The sequence below is a fragment of the Lactuca sativa genome, chromosome 4 (genome assembly GCF_002870075.4).
Source record: "Lactuca sativa cultivar Salinas chromosome 4, Lsat_Salinas_v11, whole genome shotgun sequence".
NCBI lineage: Eukaryota > Viridiplantae > Streptophyta > Magnoliopsida > Asterales > Asteraceae > Lactuca > Lactuca sativa.
This window is the reverse complement of record NC_056626.2, coordinates 71,923,127-71,945,761: the sequence shown is the minus strand read 5'-3', so window position 1 is coordinate 71,945,761 and position 22,635 is coordinate 71,923,127. Positions and strand designations below refer to the sequence as shown.

Sequence of the window (22,635 nt, the reverse complement as noted above, 5' to 3'; positions counted from 1 at the left end):
GTTTTGTTTTGTCAAATCTTTTAATTTGAGTTTTATTTTTCTGTTAAAAATTTGTTTTTTATTTTATTTTATTTTTAATTTTTAATTTTTATTTTTATTTTTATTTCGTTTTATTTTTTTTCTAGCAATTAAATTTTGTTTTGTTAGTTTTATTTTTATTTTCGAAATTATTTTAAAATTAATCCTCAAAGTTTTTTTTTTTAATTTTAATTGTTGAAAGTTGAAAATACTGGGTAGTTATCAGGTAAAAGGGTAAGTGAGGGTGAAAAAGGTAAAAAGGAGTTCACTGCCGGAATCTCCTCATTCACGAGATTCCGGCCGCAAACACTTCTTAAACCCTCTCAAAAAGCTCAAAAAATTTTCTTTGATTTTTGGAAAACCGCTTACACCATCACAAATGTAATCACTTCTAGATCACGAATATGTGTTTTGTTTCAATTTTCACCGAGCCATTTTGTCGGAAATCGCAAAAAAGGGTTTGACGGAGCTTACGGCCGTAAACTCCGTTTCGCTGTTGTTTGGATTTGTTTTGAATTTATTTTGATGCTACTAATCCCTACATTTGCATATATCTATGTGTTATACATCAATTCATCGTTTAGATATGTTTTTCGTGGTTTTTTCGATTAAGTGTTCATCGGCCGTAAACTCGGTGTTTACGGCCCAAGAACAATTCGATTGCTGCCCTGAAAATGGATTAAATAAATACATACTTTCGATGTGATGAGTTTGCAAAAAGATTCTTAGGATGTAAACTTCGAGTTTACGACCCAAGAACTGAGTTTACTGCCATTTTTTTAAAAAAATCAAAAACTCGAGATTTATTGTTTATTTCGGCTGTAAGCTTATTTTTCAACTCAATTTTTAATAAAAATTTTGTTTTGATTATATTTTAATTAAAATAATTTTGGGGTCAAAATTAAATTTTATTTTTCCTTACAGTTTGTGTTTGAGTGCAGAAAATGGGGAATTTGAAATTTGCAGACATGCATAACCTTGCAATCGTGCTTGCAGACCCTCCGGCAATTCACTCTGATATGCGCTCGATGATTCATCGGTTGCGGGAATGTTGTTTAGCGTCCACGATCACGGTCAATACAGTTGTGTATCAAAATTTGATTCGCGAGTTTTGGGCGACCGCTAAATCGAACATGGATGATGATGGGAACTTTACTGTGAAAGCCAAAGTTCAGGGACGAGAGATTGTGATTGATGAAGGTTTCATTCGCGAGGCGCTGCTCATTGACGATCAACCCAATTTCCCAACGGAAATCAGAATTGAAGAAGCTCAAAGAATTCTACGCAGAATGAGTTATGAGGGAAATTTTCCGCCAACACTGAAGAAGTTACTGCATCCATTATGTAGGTTCTTAGCGCACGTTTTTGTTAGCTGCATTACGGGAAGAAGGTCTGGAGCCGATGAGATCTCATTGCGCACAACTGGTGCACTAGTATCCCTTGTTGTTGGCATAAGATTCAACTTCTCGAAGTTCATCTTGGATGAATTTGTCATTAACATCAGAGCCTCTACCTGAGATACTTTTCTGTTGTATCCTCGCTTTATCCAAGTGTTCATCAACATTCAGTTTCCTAATGTAAGGAAGGAGGGCGATACTCTTGATATGAAGTCCTTGGGTCCACACACGGTGGGACTCATCAAACAAAATCGTAAAGGCAAGGTTATCTTTCAAGGACTGTATCCTCTACAGAAGTTTGGGAAGTTTTACAGAGTTGGATGAACCAACGGAGTCATACGATTCGTCTGAACAAACCTCGTCAGAGCAGGCATCTGCAGAAAAATCTACTCCGAATAACATTCTTATTGATATATCAGAGGATGAAGGAACTGAAAAGGATAACACACCAAATCCTGACGCTCAATTCGCCTCAGAACTTGAAAAGGAGTTGAGCCATGATCAAGATGGTGCGGAAATGCATGTCGGTGAAGAAAGAAACGATTCATTCAGTGATCTTGATTTAACAGGTTTTGATCGTGATGACATTGTGGCTTCCTTAGCCAGCAGTGCAAATGTTGTGTCGCATGAAAACCTTGACACGATTTTCAACAATGTTGATGACGTTGTTCTGCCAACAACCGAGACTAGGAAGTTAAGTGAAACGTTTGAAATTCAAACTCCAACATCAAAACAAATGGTGTCTGCTTCAATTCCCATGGAGATGGTTATAGGATGTTCCCCTCCTGTATCCACTTCTCCTACATCTGAACCATTTATGAGTGTATTTACCCCAAATTCTGACCAACTTCAGTCTAAGAGACAAAGACTAGACATGAGACAATCTGAGCTAATCGCAAGCTTGATTAGCGGTCTTCCTACCCCTCCTGTCACTACTGCTACCACTAGACTCACAACCACCAAGATGTTTCCAGCAGGTCCGAGTTCAGCATTTACTGTTGGTGGTCCCTCTGCACCGCCTGGTTTCTCAGTTCCAAGATATAATCGAGATGCTGCTTCTAAAAGGTTGGCGTTGCACATGGCTGAAGAACAACTTCTATTGCCAGACCCTCGAGGAAAAGGTGTTTCCATTGAAGAAGGTGGTGCTAGGGATGACAATCTCACTCTTTCTAGTTTGCAAAAGGAGATTTCAGTTCTAAGCCAGAAAAATATTGAGTTAGATATTCAGGTAACGGAACTTTGTGTTGAGAATGTCAACCTTAGTATTCAAGTTGCAATCAGATAAGTCTAATCTTGGAGTACAAGTGGCCGAGCTCAAAAAGGATAAAAAGCTGAAGACTAAGCAGATTTCCGACTTGCAAGATCATTTCAATCTGCTAACTTCAAGCTACTTTGAACTGAAGAAGAAACTTGAAGTAGACCTTGGAGACAAATATCAAACGTCTGTTGAAGAACAAAGGATCAATCTTCACGTACAAGCTTTCCCGGTTGACCTACCAGTTGGTCAGTCTTCTGGTACTGCTGACCGTGTTGTGGATGAACCTCCTCTGGCTCCACAAATTACAGAAATCATTCGTCGTGGTCAAGAAGAAGAAGTGAAGAAAGGACAGTTGATGCTCAAGAGGAACTCTAATCTGAATGCTTCTCGGGGTGAACCGTTAATCACAGTTACTGATCTTGAAGTGGTTCGGTTTCGAGATACGTTTGGAGACAGATCGGGAGTTTCTTCTTGGGGATTCCATGACCCCCTTAAGATGTGGATAGTCATTTGCAAGAGCGGTAATTTTGAGTTGTACAAGAATAGTCATGACTTTAGCTCATTCACGAGGATTGATTTGGCAGAGCTGTCTCGAGCTCCCTTCATCAATTTAATGAATGATCCACAAGTTACTCAACTTAAGCACCTCCTTGATCATCAATTCAAAAAGGGGTTTCCGTCTATGCCAACAGCAGAATCTGTCATATTTGAACATTCAGATGTCTTGGAACCGTCCACCGACAAGCCGTTACAGGTAGTAATGTGGCCTGCAACGAAACAAGTTAAGCAGTTTTCGGTGCTTCAAGGCTATTCAGATGGGTCTCTTAGTTCATTGGAGTGCTGGGTTTTTGATGAAACTACTTCTGGTACTGTCATTAAGCTTAAGAATGGGTGCATCAGGGTCTATGATCGTAGAGACTTGTTACAGTTCAGGAAGTGGGATGTTCACTATCTCAGCAACTTTCAGATTAAGGTTGTTGAAGATATATATGAAGAAGGTGCTAAAGTGTACACGATAATGGTGGCTGAAATTTTGAGCAAGCGTATGTGGAACGGGGCCATGGGACAAATGGACGTTATGATTGTCAACAAGGGGATGGCCTCGAGCTAGTCCAAACCAAGGGGGAGATTGAAAGGCCATGTATAATGGTTTGGTCTAGGTATAATAGTTAGTGATAGGGGTTGTGTATGAAAAACAATTTTGTATTAGTTTGCGGTTGTACTTGAGTTTACGGTCGTAAACTGCTCACAGTCATAAGGCCTATAAATAGGGTGTTGTGTCAGATATTTTGGTTGTTGATGCCTTTCGTATTTTCGAGTTCCACCAAGTTGTATCAGACGTTTTAAGGCTATAAAGGGTATGCAAGCTTGGTTTGTTCTTTCTTTGCTTATTATTTCTTATTGTGTGGTTGCTATTTATCTTTGATCATTGGTAGATCCGATTTTTGGACTTTACACTCATAGGCCCAAACCCTAATTTTTAGGTCATGCCACTATATAAGGAACATTATGGCTCAAACCCTAGCCCCTTATCAGCCTCCCCAACCTCAAAGAAACCCTAGAACTCCTCATCCCTTCATTCTTGTATAATTTTGATCTGGAAAAGCCCATTTTGGTGGTTTTTAGCTTGGAAAAGGAAAGAAGAAGTTGGGAAGGAAGGACTTGGGAAGTTTGAGCTCATAGATTTGGGATAACATCGTCATTTGGGACCCTTTGGAGGTATAAAGTTCATAACTTTACATAAGAGTGCTTAGTTCTAGTGTAGTTTGGTTTTGAAGTCATTTTGGTCCAAAGGATGAAGCTTTATAGTCCAAATCCGATTTCTAGGCTAAGGGTTGCCACCCTTAGTGCTAAATAACTCCCTAGGTCAGACAGTTGTAATCTTGGTGGTCTTAATGGGTTCATGCAAGAGTTGAGACAACTTTCATGGAAGTAGAATATCATTTTTGGAGTTTGGACCATTTGGGGCATGCGAAGCCACCAAGTTAGTGACTTTATGGATTAAGACATTGAAAAGGACTTGGTTATATGAATGTAGCTTCTGGATCTGAGTATTAAGCACTTATTGGGAAAATGAATTAGCAAGGGAGTACGCTGAGTGTACATGCAGGTACCACCAACGTACACACCATTTGGCTAGTACGCTTAGTTTACATAGGAGTACGTCCAACGTACTCATTAGATTTGGGTCTTGCGAGTTTTGGGCCTCGTTTTGGGCCATGCAAGGGATTTTGGTCCTTTGGGCCTTAGGGGGGCCATAAAGAGTCACATAGTGTGGGCCAAGAATATGTTTGGGCTTTGTGTAAGGCCCATTAGATAGATTGGGCCCAATTTAGCAAATTGGGCCATTAGTAGGCCACTAGTGGGTTTCGGAAGCCCATCTAGTGTTGGGACTTTGTATATTATGATTTTTAGCCTTAGATATGGACCAAGTTGGACTAGGGGTAAAATGGTCATTTTACCCTAAGGAGGATTATTGATTTGGACTGAGTGATATTTTGGTTATTGATAGCTCGGGGAGTCAAAATGTCAGTAGTTCGGGGATCTGCCAGCTAACGACGAGGGGTTATTCGCAGGATTCTATAGTCAGCCTTGCGAGGTGAGTTTTCTCAAGTAGGAACGAGTCTAAAGCACCAATGCTGGCCGGTTTGTGTATGTTAGTGTATACCGGATTTAGATCTGATGTTGGGGTTTGCCCGATGCAGTTTATATGTTCTGAATTTCGGTCTGATGTCGGGTGGTACCCGATGCAGTAGTGTATGTTTAGTTATAGTTGTTGTCTTTGTGATACTTGTATGTTCCTGGTAGGGAGATGAGTGTGGGTGGGGGCCCGTATCTCATCACTAGCTGAGTGTGGACGGGGTTCCATATCTTATTAGTAGCAGAGTAGGGGCGTGGCCCAAGATAGGCGGGGCCTTGAGAATAATAGTTATAGAATAGCGATTGTTTGTTATGTATTAGCATGATTTTATGATAGTGTTTGTTTTGTGTATAGCGGATGGGGCCCAGAGACAGGCGAGGCCTAGTGGAAACATATATGTATACCGAGCGGGGCTCGATGCCAGGCGGGGCCCGATGTAGCGGGCTAGGCCCAATGTTTACAGTACGTGAATATGTGTATGGTATATGGTAGATCGGGGAATCACTAAGCTTCATGCTTACAGTTTTCAGCTTTGGTTTCAGGTACTTCTGGTAGTAGAAGGAAGAGCTCGGGATGACTACATGGCACACACCAAGAAGTTTTTAGCCTGGGATGTTTACTTTGATAAAAAGGAACATGCTTTAGATATGATACTCTGATTTGATATAACAGTTTTTGTTTATGAATGAAATGGTTGATAATTATGGTTTTATTAATGATTTAAAACAAAATTTTTGGTCTGGATTTGGGGATGTTACACATTCTTTAGAAAAAAATTAAAAAGTGCATCTTTTAAAATTAGTTAAGTTAAAGGTCTACTGATTTTAGAAAAATCTTTAATAAAACGGCGGTAATAACCCGCTTGACCTAAAAAACTCCCAACGCCCTTCACATTGGTTGGTGGGGGTAATTTAGCAATAGTGCCAATCTTTGCTCGATCCACCTCAATCCCTGATTTGGACACTTTATGGCCTAAAACGATGCCTTCTTTCACCATGAAATGACATTTTTCCCAATTTAAGACAAAATTGGTCTTTTCACACCTAGCAAGCATCAAATCAAGGTTAGTAAGAAAATCATTAAAAGAAGAGCCAAATACGGAAAAAATCATCCATAAATACTTCAATGAACTTCTCCACCATGTCATGGAATATTGCCGTCATGCATCACTAAAAACTCGTCGGCGCATTGCATAACCCAAAAGGCATGCGTCAATATGCAAATGTTTCACTTGGAAAAGTGAAAGTCGTCTTCTCTTGATCATTTGGGTTAATAGGAATCTGAAAATAACCGGAAAATCCATCGAAGAAACAATAATACAAATGTACAGATACTCACTCAAGCATTTGATCAATAAAAGGAAGAGGGAAGTGGTATTTGCAAGTGGCATCATTTAGCTTGCGATAATCGATGCACACCCGCTAACTGGTTACCGTCCATGTAGGTATGAGCTCGTTCTTCTCATTTGTCATGACTGTCATCCCTCCTTTCTTTTGAACTTCTTGAACTGGACTAACCCATGGACTATCAGAAATCGAGTATATGATCCCGGCATCTAAAAGCTTGACGACTTCTTTCTTAACCACCTCTTGCATGTTCGGGTTCAACCGCCTTTGATGTTGCACTACCGGCTTTGGTCCTTCTTCAAGTTTAATTTTGTGTGAGAAACAAGAAAGGCTAATTCATTTTATGTCTGTAATTTTCCAAATGATGGCATTCTTTCTTTTCTTCAAAACCTTCACGAGGGCTTCCTTTTCAGATGGTGCGAGGTAAGAAGCTATAATCACAAGTTTTTTTTTATCACCCTCTTCCAGAAAAGCATACTCCAAGTGTTCCAGAAAAGTTTTTAGCTCTAATGTTGTGTTTTGAACACTGAACATGCCGAGTGAATTAATGGAACTCGTCGAGTTGTGGTCATTTTTCCCATCAGATCGCGTATTTTCGTCTCAACTTGCCAAGTTGAGTTTTCAGCATTTTTGGTTAATTCGTAGTATTCGCTTTCTTCGAGTAACATTTCTATCTCCTTTAGTTCTCTTTCAGCATAAAATTCATCTTCTAAGACAAGGGTGGATTTACCCAACTTGTCTTCTTTCCATTCCTCGAATAGTTCTTCCAAAATGTCCACCGAGAAGGTCGTGTCGTCACTGAACCTCTAGTGCTTCGGCTTGATCCACTCTAAATGTAACTGAATCATCTCCTACCCGAAGGGTAAGTTTAGATTCTCTTATGTCTATTATGGCGCAAGCGGTGTTTAGGAAGGGTCTTCCAAGAATGATCTGCACTAGATGGTCTTCTTCCATATCTAGCACTATGAAATCCAAGGAAACACGAACTTATCGACTTTCACTAATAGATCCTCGCATATTCCCCTTGGAAACGTTACCGTATTATTTTCTAGATGAATCACCATCAAATCATTCTCGGCTCTAGAAGGTTCAACTTCTTAAAGAATGAGTATGGCATAAGTTTACACTTGCCCCTGAATCGGCCAATGCATAACGTGTAGCTAAATTTCCGAATTGGCATGGCAAAGTCGAATTACCTGGGTCACCCATCTTCTTTGGCAATTTATTCAACACTGAGGCTGAAAAATTCTCATTAAGGACCACCTTAGATGCCTCCTCCATCTTCTTCAGGTCTTTCAAGAATTTGGCATACTTGGGCATTTGTGCAACCGCCTCGATGAAAGGAATCTTAATTTGAAGGGATTTGATGTGCTCCATGAACTTTTGATATTCTTCATTCTGTTTGTCTTGTCTAGCTCGGCTTGGGAATGGCAATGGAGGTTAATGTGACTTAATTGGAGGGTTATTTTTCTCATCAGAAGAAAAACTCGTCCAGTTCTTCTTCTCAACTCGCCGAGTTAAGTCGTCTGTTTTCTAGTTTCGGGTTTTCTTCCTCTGCTTCTTGCACCACTTTTGGATCTTCATTCGGGATCGAGGTCAGAGGAGTGACTATTTTACTGCTCCTAGTCTTCATAATATTTATGTGTGCTCCCCTCGGGTTTTTCTCGGTGTCGCTAAGAAGTCTATCCCGTGTTCATTCGTTGAATTGCTTGGCAAGTTTCCCGAGTTGCTTTTCAATATTAAGGAGCGAAGCTTGCTGATTCCGTAGTAGATCCTATAGATCTTTCATCATAACTTTGTGCTCTTTCATTATAAGTTGTTGATCTCTTATTGCAGCATCAGACTCGTCATGTCTTTTTTCAGATGCACTTGCAAAACGTGCACGCATGGCTTCAAAATTCCTTCTTTTCTTGCACTGGTTCTTCCTTTTGATAGAAATCTCTTGCCTTTTGCCTATACTTTTCCTCCTTCGACTTCTTGTATACTTCATATGGTAGCCATTCCTTTTTAGGTTTCCACCAATCTGCATCTTACCTATCCCTGCTTGAATAACACACTTGAGCTTTACAGTTTCCGTTCTCGTCGAAGTCACAATATTTGGTAAGGTGAGGCCCACTACAATTGTCACAACCCACTCGGATGGCTTGGATGGATTGGTCCATCTTTGTCATCCAACGATCCATGCTCTCTAACTTAGCCATCATTGCTGCCATGTCATCAGAAACTGAATTCACCACTCCTTTAATTGAGTCATGTCTCGGGTTATGATATTCTCTTGAGTGTTTAGAGAACTCTTCTATCAACTCTTTTATCACCACGGGTGCCTTCTTCGTGAGTGGTCCTTAGGAATCAAGGAGATGCCTAGTTGTCACATTTACTCCATCATAAAAGATGGAGACCTCTTGTTGCATGTTTAGGTCATTTTGAGGGCAGTTTCTTACCAAACCCTTGTATCTCTCCCATGCCTCGTAGAGTGATTCTCCTCCTATTTTCTCAAAGGTGGCAATTGCTTTCTTTAATTTTGAGACCTTTGAGGGAGGACAAAAATGTTGAATGAACTCTTTGTGCATCTTGGCCTATTATGTAATTGATCCTGGAGGTAGTTCCTTCAACCAATCTTTCGCAGCTCCCTTGAATGTAACTAGTAGCATCCGAAGTAGCATAGTCTCACGTGGCACGTTGGGGATGTTAAAGTAGTTGGCTATGTCGTTCATCTCATCAATGTGTTTATAGGCATCTTCGTGATACTTCCCGTAGAGTGGGATCTCCTTCAGTTGAGCGAGAATGTGCCATTTCAATTCAAAGTTTGCAGTTGCTGGAATGGCGGGTTGAACAAGACCCGGTTCGGTATCCTCTCGCATTTTCTTCTTGTACTCCTCCATGGTTATATTTGCAATGTTTTCCATCTCTTCTTTTAGCTCGATGTCACTTTCTTCTTCAGATTCAGGTGCTTTGGGCTCATGATCTACCACCTTCTCATCTTGAACTTTCTCAAAACCGCTTGATCCCTCGATTGCTTTGTCTTTGTTTTTGCGAATAATCGACTCTGGATCTTCCACAGGTGGCACTAATGTAGAACTAGAGCCTTGGCTCATAAACTTACTGAAACAAAACAAAAATTCACTTGTAAAGTGAACAAAATGAAATAAAAAACAAAACTTGAAACGCAACTAACTCATCCAGTTTAGATATGCACTCGATGAGTGTAACGCAATAATAGAAAAAATAAAAATGAAAATTAAAAAAGAAAAACTTGTAACTTTATGTGACACAAATCTCACACAAAGGATCGATAACACTAGCAAATAAAATTAACTAATCGGAATTGTTCCCCGACAATGGCGCCAAAAACTTGATACGTGTTGATTGTCCTAGTTTTAATCCTACTAACTTAAACACAAAGACAGACACACGAAAGGTAGTGTACCTATCGATTAGCAGTTTAGTTCAGGTAAGTAGGGTATCAAACACAGGGAACGGTAAATAATTAAAATTAATACTAACATTATGTAAATAAAACAATATTTAAAAGGGGGTTTTTCTCTAGTTTTGTAAGACCATAAACTTAATCAATTACTAAACACTTAAACAAAGGAAAATTAAGTAAATTAATTACGAATTTTCCTTTAGATCTCTTCAATTCCAAGCCTCTAGTTGAATTTCGAAAACCACGGCTTCTAAGAACATCTTTGGCCTCCAAAAGTCGCTAAAAGCCTCCAACAAAAGTTAGGGTTTTGAGTGACAACGATCTATAAATAGATTCTGAAAAACAGCTCAACTCGTCGAGTTTTAATACCCAACTCACCGAGTTTTTGACTTAAATCGTGTGTACGACAATGCACTAATTTGTTGGCAATCTTCTAAGAAACTCGTCGAGTTGATGAATAAAATCGCCAAGTTCTTCTTCATTTTTTCCTTCTTCCTTCAAAATCCAATTTCCAAGCTTCCAATAGCTAGATCCACTTCCTTTCACCTCCGAGCATGTCTTTGTTGCTGAAAATGAAAATTTAAACTAATTAAGCACCTTTTTTCATTATTTGAGATAAAATCAACATAAAGTACTAAGATAATGCATGAAATTTATGATTAAATATGCCCATATCAAAAATCTATTAGGGTAATGTTGGCCATAGCTGCCTTTCATGACTATGAAATCTGGCAGATGGATGTCAAAATTGTTTTCCTTAATGGGAAACTGGCTGAAGGTGTTTATATGAGTCAGCGAGAAGGTTTTGTGGATGCAAAATATCTAAATAGAGTGTGTAAGATTGATAAATCAATCTATGGATTGAAACAAGCTTCTCGCAGATGGAATCTTTACTTTGTCGAGAAGCTTAAAGAGTTTGATTTCTCTAGAAGTGATGATGAGTCATGTCTATATTTCAAAGCTAGTGGGTGTATATTAACCTTCCTAGGTGTATATTGATGACATACTTCTTATAGGAAATGACATTCCAACTTTGCAAGAGGTTAAGATGTTGGCTTGGAAAGTGTTTTGCTATGAAGGATCTGGGAGAGGCTACTTATATTATGGGGATAAGGATTCTGAGATACATGAGTAAGAGGCTAATTGGAATTAGTCAAACTATATACTTGGAAAAGGTACTAAAACATTTTAGTCTGGAAAATTCCAAGAAAGGATAGCTACCTATATAGAGTAATACCAACTGAGTAAGACTCGGAGCCCGAGTATTGATGCATAGATAGTATAAATGAGTAGAGTTCCATATGCTTGCACCGTTGGATCTATCATGTATGCTATGACACATACTCGCCCTGATGTGGCTTTTGCTTTAAGCATGGTCAGTCATTATCAGGGAAATCCAGGTAGAGCTCACTAGATAGCAATTAAGGATATTCTCAAGTAACTTGGTATAGTGATGCCAACTTTCAAACAGACATAGACAACTTTCGTTCTCAATCTGGTTGGGTGTTTACCCTTAATAGAGGAGCGGTAACCTGGAAAACTTCCAAACAGGAGACGGTGGCTGATTTTACCTATGAATCAGAGTACATAGCAGTGAGTGAAGCATCAAATGAGGCAATTTGGTTGAAGAACTTCATCGGAGGCCTTGGATTTGTTCCAACCATTAAGTAGCCAATGGAGATTTTCTATGATAATGAAGGGGTAGTTGCCTTAACAAAGGAACCAGGAGATCATGGCAGATCGAGACATATCGACATAAAATATCATCATTAGACATAGAGTAGAAGAAGGTCGGCTCATTGTAAAGAGGGTGTCATCTGAAGAAAATCCTGCAGATCCCCTCACAAAGGGTCTGAGTAGGGTAAAGCACGTTCAGCATGCAAGGAGCATTGGTCTGAAAGATGATATTGATTTTAGTAGTTAGATAGTTATTTTTGAAACTTGTAACAAGTAAACGTAATTGACTTCTGGTGATCAAATAATAGAGAATTATTTATGAGTTTTTTACTACCTTTTGTCAGTTATCTATTATTGTATTTTATTTTGCATGTTTTACTTCCCAAATAATTCGATTATTCAAACATCCACAGTCGATCATACTTTTTGAAGTGAGTACCAAATTAATATTGTCATGAATTAGATTGTAGATTATCTAAAGGGTTTTAGACATAGAAATAGTATTGCTACAATATTCATGAGTACTTTTAAATGGAGATTTAAGTATTGGATTAACCTACGCTCAGAGAATTACTTCATGGAACATATCACGAGTAATTCTGAGACAATAATAAGGAGATATATGAGTTGTGGTTTACAAAGCAGTTATGCTTTGATAATAGGTAAACGCATCAGTAACTGGATGTTATAAAACATATTGTTGTGCATGATTTGGTGAGTAGATAGTACAAGCATATAAGTCAAAGTTTATATGTTCTTTTTGCTCTATTGGGAAAAGCGATATATTTTAAGCCCCTCAATGATTTGGTGTTGACTTATTGTGTCGGGCCCGGCCAGAACTAAATTGATGTTTTCGATTAGTAGTTCTTTGTCATTACAAATCAGAAATCGGGAAACAAAGTAATGGACAATGAGATTGATTATGTTCCATTTTTCATATCTGAATGATATCTTGCAGAACGGAGGATTATGTAATCACTTATCTTAGCACACATATCTGATTGGGTTAGAGTTCGACAACGACTCTTAGAAGCTACAATTTGCTTATTGGTTTAGAAGTTGTACAAGTCGTTATAGTTATTAGACTTATCCAAGTAGGATACAGTTAGATTAGGTGTTCAAGTCCATAACTATAATTGGTATAAACTTGAATTGATAGTAGCACAGTCCTTTTGCGTTGCTCTCAAACCTAGCAATTGGACAAGATGATTTTTTTGGAGAGAGAGGTTAATTTATTATTTGATTAATAAATTAAAATAATTGATTTGTTAATGTATTATGAAAATGATATATTAATTATAACTCATATTATTTAATTAATAGTTGATCAGAAATTAATTAGAATTAATTTTCGGATTAATTGTATTAATTAAAAGTGCAAGGGCTATTTTGCAATTTATTGATAGTTGAGGAAAAGGGATCTAGAACCTCCTTGAAATAGGTTGGACGAAAAATTCTAGGAAGGGCATAGAATTTTCGTCCCAAGGCTCTTGGATGGAGGTTCATGGGCTGCTTGGTAACCAAGATAAGGGAGTAGGGTTTCCTCCTTAAACCCTAGCTTTGGCTCTAAGCTACCTCACCTATATAAAGGGCCTTAAACCCTCTCATATCCAGAACCTCAAACCCTAGAGAGCATAGGCCAAAAAATATCCTCCCTCTTCTCTCCTACCCATCCTTCTTGCTAGCTTGGGTGTGAACCACTAGAGACACGAAAATTGTGGTGCTTGCTTCCAAAGGATCAAAAGGTATGTTTTCTTTCTTTGTTTCGAATTTTCAAAAATATCTAGGTATCCTTACGGTTCTTATTTGATTTTCAATGTTGTATGTTCAATTATAAAAAACATAGATCAAGATTACGGTTGCATGTACACTTAGGTTTTTTATTTGTTTTGCATAAAACCCATAATATATATGTTCTGTTGTCTAGGGCATTTTGGGGGAATCTTACTAAGCTTTGGCTTAAAGTTTGAGTTTATGGTTTCAGGTACATTTGAAGATAGGGGAAGGTAAAGGCATGTTTGTGCACATTATCCTTGATATTTACTTGACCTAGGATTTTGGGATACTCTGATTTATGATTATGACTTTTGGAAACTATGATTTATATGATTTATGGATTTTGATATAGTTTTAAAAACATTTTTTTTCATGGTTTTTGCGATGGGATCCCAGTCTCAAACTAAGGATCTGCAAAATATTTTTCAAAATTAACTCTAAAACGACTGAGACGGATGTGATGTGTACAATCAGTTGGAGTGAAGGAAAGTGTTCCCCAAGATACCCATACTTGTTTTGTGTATTGATAAAACTTCATCCTAGTTTGTAGGCTATGGATCCTCAGGAATTGCACGATAGAATTGTCTAATTTATGATGCCTGATAGCGTAGGAGAATTTCTTTTTTTGCTTTATGGAACTGACATTATGACAGCAGTTGGTTAGTGTATGCATCATTGTTTTACATAACAAATATTTTATTGCTTGATAATGTTTGATTTATCCTTATTTCATGTTCCTTGTTTGGTTGTAGGCTTAGGTTAGAATCAAGTATTCGACTGTCTATCGAATATAGTGTTATGTATGATTAGCATGCATAAGTAACTATAGGAATAGTGGAAGTTTCATGAGTGATAGTTAATAGGCATCGAATCTAATAATACTTCCAATGTATCATAGCTACATTCTTGATTCTTGAAGAATGGATTCTTGGGTAAGTTTCTGGTTCGGTCGGTATAGCATCCTAAAATGCTCCTATAGTATTTTAACCCTTATGTTTGATTATAGAACTCTTCTGGTATCTAGGTAAGTTTTAGGCTTGCTACAACACCACAATCACTCCCAAGCACATGGTGGTCATGTCTCGAATAAATATAGTTGATCAGGCTATGTTGACCCTAGACATGATTACATAACTGCCCAGGTTTAACCACGACAACATCCAAATACTTTTGTTTTGTTCTACTTATGACACTGATTTTGGTACTCGGGTATATTGATATACTTTGTTATAAAAATACTTATACTTTTGGAAAGTATGCTTTTTGTTTAGAGCACTTAGGCCCCTTAGTATTTATAGTTGTATACCATGTAAGGTTCGGTATACTTAGTTCGCTATAAACAAGGGCTCTGATACCAATCTGTCACACCCCAAACCGGAACGGCGGAAACGTTCGGAGGTGGTTGACGTCATGCGTAGTATCACAACAGTTGTATCATAGCAAGCATAGTAAACACAACCAAACACTGAATACGTATATGAAATAGGTTTACATTGTCATAATACAAAGTTTTGTTTTTATCGAAAGTAAAATAGAAAGACGTGACTCTAACGCGTCGACTTCTCCTGTCTACTAATTCCCTGAGAATACAAGCAGTTTTGAAAGAATATCAGCAAAAAGGTGGTGAGTTCATAAGCATTTAGTTTTTGTGGAAAAATGTTTCTTTGAATCCTATTGGAAGAGTGTTCCTCAAGAAAAATCCTATATTTTCTTATGAAAAGCATGTTTGAAAACCCATTCCTTCCATGACTTCCAAATTCATACCAGATATGTACGATCCGAGGAATCATGGAATGAATATGAATATCTATTAGTAGAAAATAAACCATCAGTTTTAGATATGCCGGTGTTATCCTGGGAAAATCCCATATTTTCCCTAAAAAACAGTTATCCGTCCTAGAGGTAGAGATGCAAGTTTAGAAATCCCTGATGACTATCAGTATATATAAAAGTAGTTTTATTACTTCAAATAAAATAAATGAAGAGTAGAGTCCGTAAACCAAAGTTAGTTTATACTTATTTGCGAGTCGTATAACCATACTTGATATGACCTATAGACCATTATAACGTTCTTCAGGCGTTAGGCTAAATGACATTTGTTCACCCCCAGGCGTGCCCACTTAACTGTAGCTACCAGTTCAGGTGCGGGATTGTCACTCCCGAATAGATCAATTCACAAATCTCACACTCTCCATCAAGGAGACTTTGGTTATACTAAAAGGATTTATCCATGTACACCTAAGGGTACAATATTGAAGTAGAGCCTCACAATTATGTATAATCTAGTTTACAAGCTAGAGACAGTATAAAACAGTAATTATCCATGAGTAAATGTACTTTATACTCTTGAGAAAATATAACACATAAACTAAATCTGCCATAGTTTATACATATTCATCCATGAAATCTGATTTGGTAGAAAACTGCCTAGAGGGTTATCCCAAACTATACTCATTATAGTTTATTAGAGTTGATATGGAAAATGCTTTGTAACAACCTTTCTGAAAGCTATGAAGTTAGATTTCCAAAATAAAAGTTTCCCTTATGCTCAACATATTACCAAGAAGGGATAAAGATCCGAATATGATATTAAACGTGGAAATCGCTAGGCTGTATTAATAAGTTTAAAACTTAATAAAATACTTTGAATGAAAGATCGATACGGAATGTCGGAGGTTCAAGTGAAGCCTTGAACACGATTTGATCCTAATTAACATGTAATGACACATACAAGAGTCAAATGAAGGTATTTATCTACTAAATGTGAAGGAGAACCACTCTAAGAACTTTGGACTACCTACACTAAGTTCTAGAACCTTAAAGGATTGCATGAGGGAGGTGTATGGACACCTTAAAGGTGTGTACGACCACGGGTGTGCGGCCCAATGAGTGTGCGGACGTACACTCATGATGGAAGGTGCTTTTGAGGTGTTTTCAAGGTCCATACTTGCATCCATGTAGTGTTCTAGGTCTATACTCAATTGTAGTGCAAGTTAAGGGTCCTAGAAGTAGGTTTGCGGCCCTAGGATGAGTGTGTGGTCGCACGTGGGAGTGTGCTACCGCACAAGGGTGTGTGTGCAGTCATACACCCTACTTGATGATGTCCAAATTGCCAATTCAAAGATGAAGCAAGGCTAGGGTCATGTCCAACTCAAATATGGACGTCCAACTCTCACTTTGGAGGGTCTTTTAGGAGTGTGCGGCCCACCTTATGAAGGTGTGCGGCCATACTCCTTCAAAGAGTGAAGAACATGATGATTTAAGGCTTAGATCAATAGGCCCTTCATGTATGATAAGCTAGGTGATGGAAAACTCATGTTTTTGAGGCCTTGAGAGGGTTTGCGGTTGAAGAATCTTGAGAGAAAAGGAGTAGTGTGCTGCCAAGGAGTGAAAGGAATGAAGGGAAAAGGGTCTACCCTTTATATAGGGGTGGGTGTGTGGCCATGAGGGATGTGTACGGCCGTACACCCATGTGTGCGGCCGCACACTCCTCCAAAAGGGGTGTATGGCCCGATTTCGTCATTATTTGACTTGTTGACTCATTCCTAATCTCGAACTTGGTCATACTCAAGTTTAGAACACTCAAATGAAACCTTAATCAGTGTTAGGAGTTAAAATAAATGAGTTTAACTTAGATTAACTTACTAGATGTACCAGGTGGAAGTTTCGGGTTGTCACAATCAGCCACTATCGAGAGAGTGAGTATAGGATGTATGTGTATCCTACTTTGGGCTTTGTGGGCAGATGGTCCATAATGATCCCTTGAGACAAATGCAGGTACGTATGGAAGGTAGTATGGGCATGTACTACTAGAAGCACATGACCCATACGTGTATCAAGGAAGTCTCGAACCCCGACGGTTGAGTACTTCCGAGATGATATAGTAGTTTGGATTATGAATCTTTTTTTGATGTTTCTCAGTTTATTTTCAGTATGCCGATCACTTAATAAAAGTGGTAGATCTTATCGATAGGATATTGGGGATATAAAAATGTTGATAACGAAGCTCATATGCGAAAGTTATGGTCATCCAAAGATTTGTGAGAAACCGTTTGCGTTAATGACGTAGCAGCACCAGATTGCACCACATGGAAAGGCTAGCCTTTCATTCCTCCAAGAGACAAGTGATGTGGCACCATGAAAATGTGCCACATGGTGCCAAACACGAGAACATGTGGCATGCTTCTAGAAGTGATGACATGGAAAAACTTTGTCACAACGCGTGGCGAAAGGAGGGAGGAGCAAGTAAGGTCCAAGTGCACAACATGCCTCTTGGACTTGCGCGGCGTGCCTTCCTCCCCCTATAAATACTCTTAAGAAAATCATTCATTCTCATCCCAAATTCCATATCTTTCTCTCTCTATCTTTCTTTCTCTCTCTCTCTCTCTCTCTCTCATCTCTTTAGTTCTTTGAGGTCCGACTTTCCCTAAGTTTTAGAACAGTTTAGCGGGCCTTTCAATTATACAAGAGGCTGAAATGAAAGGAGCTTTCGGTATCGGGATTCTATCTGCGTATTTTTCCTGATTTTCGCTAAAACCTCTATAAATTGAGTTACGCACTCTCGATTTCAGTGTAACTTATATTTATACTCAAAAGTCGTTATTATGGACCTATAAATAAGATTTATTAGTAATTCCAAGTTAAAATACTGTTCGATCTACTTACAGGGGAGGTTTTTAGAATGGTCACGTTAGATTGGTTGTTGGATTTCAGAAAGGTTATATGCTAAAATTGTCCTGCCTCCCAAATGTTTGGCCTAGCTGATCCTTATTTTAAAGAACTATCAGTATTCCTTGGGATTAGTGATAGGTCTATCATACATTATTATATTCCCATAGGAACTAATAAATTATAGTAATATAGGTTAATCATCATTGGAGTGCTGCTCGTCAGTTGAATTATCTGGTTAACTATTTATCCCTTGAGAAACTGTCCAGGTGAGTTCATCTCACTATATTGTATACTCCAGTATGTATCAACTGTATGTTAGGATATAGTTTCTTGTGGTATGCACTTAAGCAATTAGGCTAGATAGTTGCCTGTAATGTTGTAATATTGCTTGATATATGTGTTAATGTATTATGTGGGAGTTGAGGGCGATCCAGCTTCGTGCTGAAGGCCAATAGACTCAGATGAGCTAGCTTTATGCTAAAGGCCAAGGTGCGGACCAGCTCTAAGTTATAGGCAAAATGGGGTGGACCAACTTTATGTTGAAGGCCAAGGGGTAGACCAACTATATTTTGAAGGCCATTATGTGTATGCATTGTATATATGTTGCGGTATGGAATATTTTGAGGAATTCAATAAGCGTCGACTTACATTTGTTGAATAACTATTTTACAAGTTGTTCAATTGATCGTGGGAAGACTCACATGTGAATGTATTTGCCTCAAAGCATAAATAAAGTTTTATAGATTTCCGCTGAAACACTCTTTTATAATTACCTATCTAATAATTTTAAGGTGTTGTAAGACATATATTTTAATAAATAAAACAAAATTTTGCCTAGAAATTCGAGATGTAACAAGTCGGTATCAGAGCCATGGTTTGAGTGAATTGGATGAACACTTGTGTGATTCCAGTCTCAAACTAATGATCTGAATATCTTAAACAAATTAAAAAAAAAAAGAAACTGATATGAAGAGGAAAAGGATGCAATGCGTACAGTCAGGTGGAACTTTGAAGGAAAGCTAATCCCAAAATAACCATGTTGTTATATCCGCTGATATATGATTTGTTAGAAATGCTTGCTAGTATATAGGCTAGGGATCTTTTCAGGAATTATAGATTAAAATTTCTTGATACCTAAGATGCCTTTTAGTCTACGGACTTGCTTGTTAAGTGTTTCTTAGAACCTATAACAATACTAAGTAGCTATTTGACAAAATATGTTAGGTTGCACGCCCTAGAATTTGATAGTTTTAGACTACCTGATTTGGCGCTATTACGCAACTTTTGTCTAAGTCCAACCGTTGTAGTGTGAAACCATCCATTCGACAGATGATTTGATCTTACAACATGTAATCATATTTTGCTGAGAATTTGTTAGTATAGGTAGTTCTTCCCCGACTGACAGAAGGAGGTAGTGGAAGAGATCCTAGGAAATATATCTAAGAAAGAGAGTAGTTAGGCCTTTCAACACTGGATGCTTGAAAAGGGCGGTAGATAAGAGAGTGTAGTAACTTAGAAACATTAGGAAAATTCTTGGATCTCATATGGATATTTATGAAAGGTAGTGTGGGCCCTTACTACCAGAAGCACAAGATCCATACAGGAGTCAGGAAGAGTTATATAGTTACTAAGGGACTAGAAAGGTTTTATTGATATCTCTAGATAACTCATTCGTATTAAACCATTCCCGTTTCCATCTCCAGCATTGTAATGATCACAAGAGCAAACACTTCTGGTTCTGGATCGGAAGGGCTGGGTCCGACCAAGGCTAACATACATGATTGGATAGAGACCATGGTAGTATCGGCTGTAAGAGAAATAATCCAAGAATTGTTCGACACTATCAAAACCGAACTAATCGCTCTGTTTTATGAACGATATGCTTCTGTTGCCAGTATCGCTGCCACCGCGACCACATCTGCTATTGTTGCTGCAACTTCACGTAGAGAGAAGGAAATTCCTTACCGCGATTTCAATAACACCAAGCCCCCAGAGTTTGATGGCGTTAGGACCCGATTATTGCACTGAGATGGATGTTAGATGTAGAAGGATGCTTCTACACTTATGCATACCTAGAAAAATTGAAGTTTAGGTACCACAAAATCTCCTACGTCATGGGGCGAAGGATTGGTGGATCTTTGTGACAAAGGATTATTCACCGGCAGAGAAGAGCGTGGAGACCTGGGAACAATTTTTTGATAAGTTCAGAGAGGAGTATGTTCCATTGGTGGAAAGGGGGCAAATATTCCAAGAATACTTGTTGCTTAAATAGACAACTGAGTCGGTGACAGAGATCACCAAGAAGTTCACAAAGAGAGCCTAGTTCTGCCCCCAGTATACATCCTCGGAGTAAGTAAAAATGTCTCGGTACATGAGTATGCTCAAGACCAAAATTAGATAGTTTGTATCGAACAATAAATACAAGACCTTAGCAGAGATGCAAGATCATGCCAGGAGGATGGAAATTGTGCTAGGGACCCATTCAAGGGAGAAAAGGCAGACCCCTGCTCCATCGCAACCATCTTCAAAGAATTTCAAACCCAATGTTTCAAAGTTTGGAAATGAGAAAGGACACACTTGAAACAAGTACGTGGAGTTTCATGATGGTTTGCTTTGGACGGAGCTTGGGTGCTACAAGTATGGCAAGGTAGGGCATTATGCCAAGGACTGCAAATAGAACATGTGTGTCTATTTCAATTGCAACCAGCTAGGACATTTCAAGGTTGAATGTCATCTTCTAAATCCAATTAGTACAATAGAGGCTCCTGCACATGCAACGTTAAGGATAACCGATGGACGCCAGGGCAGAGCTAAGGGGTGAGCTATTCAGCTTATGACAGAGGAATCCAAAAAAGCACTCGATGTTGTAGCTGGTACATTTCTAGTCAACACCATGCCTGCGTTAGTGTTATCTGATTTTGTAGCAAGTCATTATTTCGTATCGCTTAGGTTTATCAAAAAATTTAATAACGCCGTAAGAGATTTAAATCACCCCTTAAGAGTAAAAAGAGCTGACGATCGAACGGTTAATGCATCAAAAGTTTATCGTAGTTATACTTTAGAAATCGGGAATGATAGTTTCCTAATAAACCTTATTCCGATTCCTATGCAAGAGATGTGCGTAATAGTAGGCATAGATTGGCTAAACTAGTTTGAGGATCTGATCAACTGTATGAAAAAGATACTACGAGTTTAGACTCCAAGTGGGGGAGAACTTACTATCCAAGGTGTTAGTATTTTAAGTAATTCAGTGTTTTATTTCACCACGATGGCCTGAAATTACCTATAGCATGGATGTGAAGGATTCTTGGCCTATGTAATTGACACCCGAGAGGAGAACAAGGGAAACTTGCTTGGTTTGCCTCCGGAGCATCAAGTAGAATTTTGGATCAATTTAGTTTATCGCACGGTCCTTGTAGCCAAGGCACCTTATCGTCTTGCAACCATAAAGATGCAAGAATTATCTAAATCGCTTCAAGAGATGATTGACAACGGGTTCATTTGGCCAAGTAGTTCTTTGTGGGTAGCACCGATTTTGTTTGTTAAGAAAAATGATAGGTCGCACAGGATGTGTGTCGATTATAGAGAGCTTAAAAAACTCACGGTGAGGAACCGTTATCCTTTACCTAGGATTGATGACTTATTCGACCAACTCTAAGGAGCATCGTGGTTTTCAAAGATAGACCTACGTTCAAGATATCACCAAATTAGAGTAAGGGAAGAAGATATACCAAAAAATGCCTTCAAAACTCGAGTATGGTCATTATGAATATGTAGTGATGCCTTTCGGTCTCACGAATGCACCCGCCGCATTCATGGACTTAATGAACCGAGTATGTAGACCCATGCTTGATTTATTAGGAATTGTGTTCATCGATGACATCTTGGTCTTTTCAAGGACTCAAAGCAGCATAAGGAACACCTAAATGAGGTGCTCGAGGTTCTAAGAAGAGAGAAGTTGTATGCAAAGTTCTCTAAGTGACAATTCTTGTTACGAGAGGTCTAGTTCTTTGGGCACCTTGTGAACTAAGATGGTATTTTAGTAGATCCAGCCAAGATAGAGGCAATAATGCAATGGACAGTCCCGACTACTCCCTCGAAAATTTGATGCATTTTGGGGTTAGAAGGATACTACAACATATTTATTCAAGACTTTTCAAAGATTTTAGTACCTATGACCCATTTAATGAAGAAAGAAGACGCTTTTCGTTGGGGTCCTGAACAACAATTAACATTTGAAACGCTAAGATGAAAGTTATACGAAGCTCCAGTGTTAGCCCTCCCAGAAGGTGTTGACGAAATGGTAGTTTAATATGATGCATCAATCATAGATTTCGGAGTCATCCTCATGCATTGAGGTTGAGTAATCGCATATGCCTCCACACATTTGAAGCCTCATGAATCTAACTATCCCACGCACAATA

At 38.5% G+C, this 22,635-nt stretch overlaps 1 non-coding gene across 1 annotated transcript; it reads left to right on the top strand.

The window, feature by feature from the left end:
- The first annotated feature begins 9,075 nt into the window (after positions 1–9,075).
- On the top strand, positions 9,076–9,182 carry LOC111896035 (small nucleolar RNA R71). Its single transcript, XR_002851786.1, has one exon. It is a non-coding gene; the product is annotated as a small nucleolar RNA R71 (small nucleolar RNA).
- Positions 9,183–22,635: the final 13,453 nt, after the last annotated feature.